The 4,789-nt window shown below is 45.2% G+C and overlaps 1 long non-coding RNA gene across 1 annotated transcript; it reads right to left on the bottom strand.

The window, feature by feature from the left end:
* Positions 1-283: 283 nt before the first annotated feature.
* LOC129376567 (uncharacterized) lies at positions 284-2,309 on the bottom strand. The gene is made up of 3 exons (XR_008607780.1): positions 2,164-2,309; positions 1,040-1,099; positions 284-369 (listed from the first exon to the last, which is right to left on the bottom strand). It is a non-coding gene; the product is annotated as an uncharacterized LOC129376567 (long non-coding RNA).
* Between the last annotated feature and the right edge of the window lie 2,480 nt (positions 2,310-4,789).

The raw sequence follows: 4,789 nt of genomic DNA, 5'->3' as shown, positions 1-4,789 counted from the left end.
AGCTGCGAAGGCCTAATAATGTGATAAATCTGATCCTACAGTTTTACTGACGGCTGATAGAAACTCAACGAGTTTCTGTCGATTTGTCAGTACTGACTGAGAACTACAGAACTATTAGTACTGTTGAACTATTAGTATTACTATTACAGTAATATTAATACTTACTGTATTATCATAATATTAATATAGTACTGTAACTGAGTACTACAGAACTAGTCATAATCAGTACCTACAGTAGTAATCCAGCCGGTTCTGGTCCGTTCTCACTAAGTTACCTGAGCTTTTCCCGTAGTACGGATAGTACATGAGGTTAAAGGTCGCGTTAACAGGAAAGTAGGTCAGAGGTCCCATCTTCTCTCTGTCCTCCTTCTGCAGACAAACAACATGAGACGTTCAGGAACCACTGGACAAATCTATCTATCTATCTATCTACTATCTATCTATCCATCCATCCATCCATCCATCCATCCATCCATCCATCCATCCATCCATCCATCCATCCATCCATCCATCCATCCATCCATCCATCCATCCATCCATCCATCCATCCATCTATCTATCTATCTATCAGTCAGGACAGAAATCAATCAGTGAACGAGTTTCTGCCAAGTCCCGACTGCAGATTTATTATCAGTACTGACTGGTATTAATATGATGGTAATATTAATACTGACTGTATTATTATACTATAATAATATAGTATTATAACTGAGTACTACAGAACTAGTTGTACTCAGTACCTACAGTAGTAATCTAGCCGGTTCTGATCCGGTTTCTGAGTTACCTGAGCTTCCTTCCTGTTTCACATCAACCAGTTTGAGCTGCTGGTTCATTTCAGCCAAAGACAGAGTTACACTGTTGACCAGCTGGTCATAATGTTCTGCCTGGTCTGTTTCTATAGAACCCTATAGAATAAGGATCTAATACTGCAGATCTATAGATACCATCTGCTACATGCATCACCACTCAGCGTTATCCTCTGTAAAGATGGAGACACAGATGGACAGACATGGACAAAGACAGGTGGACGCACTCTGACCTTGGCTCCACAGGTGACATAAGGAGACTGTCCGTCCTTCCCAGGTAACATCCCGATCACCTGCAGAGATGGTGGAACGATTGGGTCAGTGAGGCGGCTCTGCAGCGCCACCATCAGGAGGTTCAGAATAATGCAGCTCTGCAGCGCCACCATCAGGAAGTTCAGAATAATGCAGCTCTGCAGCGCCACCATCAGGAGGTTCAGAATAATGCAGCTCTGCAGCGCCACCATCAGGAAGTTCAGAATAAAGGAGTCCAACTCTTCACCTGCAGGTCCCAGTAAAAACCAGCTGATCCTGAACACCTGCTGGTCTCCAACCAGGAAGTAACTACAGTATTAATGCATCCGGTTCTGGTCCGTCTTCCCATTTCACATCAACCAGTTTAAGCTGCTGGTTCAACCAAAGGCAACTCAGAATAAAATTTATCAGATTAAACCCAGATTAGTTTATTATTTTAATAAAGTTTCTAAGGAAACTCAGCAGATCTTGACCTTTGCAGCAATTCCTCCTCCTGAGCAGCAGGTGGCGACAGTGGAGAGGAAAACTGAAACGAATCGAATCACGAAACAATTTTAAACTTTAACTTATAAAAATCTATAAAATCACTTAAATCTTTGGACCTCAACAGAACAACTTGTGGCTTGATTTGGAAAGACTTGTGACAGCAAACAGGAAGTGTGATGTCACAAACAGGAAGTGAGTTCTGGGTTCAGCCATCTTAGACTTCAGTCCCAGACTTGACCTGTGGATCACTGGACCGAGTCGAAACCAGCTGGACGGTACCAGAACGGTTCCACCAGCTGAAGGTTTCCTTCCTCTATGAATCATGGAGTTCCTCAGGGATCGGCTCTTGGTTCAGAGTTTTTTGTCTAAAATCTACTTCCTGTAGATTTTTAAAAACGGCCATCTTTATCCGTTGCTATGGAGACGACCGGCAGCTTTACATAAATCTGAACTTTTAACTCTTAAAGTCTCAACGTTTGGATAACGAGCAGCAGACGGATTAAATCTGATCTTCCTCTAACAGACAAACAGCTGGATGTTTCACCTGGATGCTTCACCTGGATGTTTCACCTGGATGCTTCACCTGGACAGGTGCGTACCGGATCAGAACCCGACCTACCCGGTTAAGTTTGATCAGGATGCAGGGCTGGGCTTTGCTGTAACCATAGGAACGGTCCTCCATCCCTGAGCAGTCGCCCAGCATGGTGCGGTTGAACCGACAGGAGCGTTTGGGATTGTTCCTCACCTGGAGACAGGAAGGGGCGGAGTCAGAACCCAGAACCAGCCCGGTTTGGACTTTACTACTGGACCCGGTCCATTTGGTTCTGATCTCAGAACACTGAAGATCAGAATCAGCAGAAGGTTCAGAAAGGAACAACAGAGGTCAAAGGTCAGAGAGGAATCCAGTCTGACCCGAGTTTCTCTGACATCAAACTGAGGTTCTGGTCCAGGACCGGTCCGACTGGTTCTGGTTCCAATTAGACACCAGAGCTCTGATTGGTCAGCAGCAGGTGAACAGGTGACCTCTGACCCCCCTACAGGTGAGAGCAGCGGTTTACCTCTCCCACTGTCCTCCTGGATGAAATATTGATCAGGTGGACAGTCGTCGTTCAGCTGCACCTGGTGGCTGTCGTTGTAGGCTGGACAGGTGAGAGAAGCTCAGTCAGAACCACTGAGACACCTGAACAGGTAAACATTCAGTCACAAACTTTTCCAGGTATGTAAACTTCTGGTCTCACAGGTCAGGAAGGCATTGAGGTTCTGGACGAAGCCGTTCCAACTGTCTGGGTCCGAAACAGAATACTGATCTCCAGCTGGTCGCCTTTAGGACGGATCATCATACCTGGAGCAGGAGAACCAATCAGGAAGCAGCTCGTTAGAGTGAACCAATCAGGAAGCAGCTTGTTAGAATGAACCAATCAGGAAGCAGCTCATTAGAATGAACCAATCAGGAAGCAGCTCGTTAGAGTGAACCAATCAGGAAGCAGCTCGTTAGAGTGAACCAATCAGGAAGCAGCTTGTTGGAGGAAGCTAAGTTTAGCTTGTAGCTCGTTAGTGATAAATATTCATGAATCTCATGATTATTTTACTGATTTTTGAAAACTATTTTGTGTTTCTGGTTCCTCTGAAGTTTTGGGAAATAATTTGATGAAAATCAGAATCATGAAGGAGAAAAAACTTTATTTGTGTTTCCAGTTAGTACATTTAATTTATAATTTCAATCTGTATGATTTTATAGTTAAAGTAAACTCAGCTGGTGATTGGTCCAGAACTTCTGTAGATTCATACGGTCGCTGAGTTTGACCCGGTTAATCAGAACCACGTTGGGTTCTGGTTCTGTTCTAAAGTAAATCTGATTGATTAGTGATCAGGTTTGGTTCTTGGTTTGTTAATTTTTCCATATTTATCAATATTTAAATTCTTTATACCTGATGAACCCGGTACCGGTACCAGACGGGTCAGAACTTGATCCAGTTGTGAGGATGGAGGGAGGAACCTCAGAGGATGAAAGGAAGCTGAATCCACTTCCTGTATCTACAGACCAGAATGAAGCACTTCCTGTCTCAACAGGAAGTAGTTTATCTCTGGCGTTCTGCTGAGTCGGGTTCTGGTTCCTAGAGGAAACCAGTCTGAACCTCTGGGTCAGTTGGTTCCAGCACCAGTAAAGGTCAGAGGTCAGACCTTAACTCCAACCTGGTTATGATCTCTGACTGAGTTTATTATTATTATTATTATCATTAAACCTCAACATAGAATTTTATATATTTTATGAACTTTATAAAATTAAACTGAATTTATTTTCAGTAAATTTAATAAAGTTTCTGTTTCTCTTCACCTCAGGACAAGAACCTCTGGGTAACCAAGGTAACAGGTGTGTGTCCTCTCACCTGCCAGTGTCACCATGGTAACAGACATGTGTCCTCTCACCTGGTGTCCCCAGTCGGTCCTGCCAGGTGGGTTTGTAGTCGTCCAGCGTCAGCAGCAGGATGAACATGGTGAGAGCGAAGAGTCCAGCCAGGAAGAGATAAAATCAGATAGAAGAGCAGAACCAGGCCTGAGGAAGAGGAGGAGGAGGAGGATGAAGAGCAGCAGATACCCCCCACATTATTACCCCCCACTGCACTACAGCCTCTATTTACCCCATGAAGCCCCTTCAGCTCTCTGATGACCCACATTCATTACCATGACGACAAGGAGCATTAGCAGCTACATGCTAACTAGCATCAATCTGTGGGTTACCATAGCAACAAGCAGGTCAGCTACAGCTGGACCCGGTTACCAGAACCAGAACCGACCCAGAACCTTCAGCTGGGCCGTGTCTGCAGAACCTCATCAGAACCTCATCAGAACTGGACCGGTTCTGGAGAACATCTGGACCGTCTCGGCAGGTTCTGGACACCACCGGGTCAAAACCCGATTCCTCTGACAGAACCGGCCTACAGGTCCAATAGGATCCTATCAGAACCACCGGACCCGGATTCAGTCTCCTCCTCCAGAACCTGCAGGTGGAACCAACCAGAACCAGAACCAGTCTGGGTCAGGGACTCTGAGACTCTGTGATGATTGGCTCCAAGTCTTCGGGTCATGTGACTGTTGCCATGGAAACACCCTTTAAGAGGAGCCTGGTCCAATCAGAGCAGCCGATGGTTTAATCCAGATTAACACAGGGAGGGGGGTCAGCCCCACTGCATCATGGGAGATATTATCCTCAGAAACAGTTACATAAACCCAACAGAACCAGAACC

This window comes from Poeciliopsis prolifica, unplaced genomic scaffold, assembly GCF_027474105.1.
Source record: "Poeciliopsis prolifica strain line A6 unplaced genomic scaffold, Auburn_PproV2 SCAFFOLD044, whole genome shotgun sequence".
Lineage (NCBI taxonomy): Eukaryota > Metazoa > Chordata > Actinopteri > Cyprinodontiformes > Poeciliidae > Poeciliopsis > Poeciliopsis prolifica.
The sequence above is the reverse complement of the archived record's forward strand: the minus strand, read 5'-3'. Positions and strand labels throughout refer to the sequence as shown.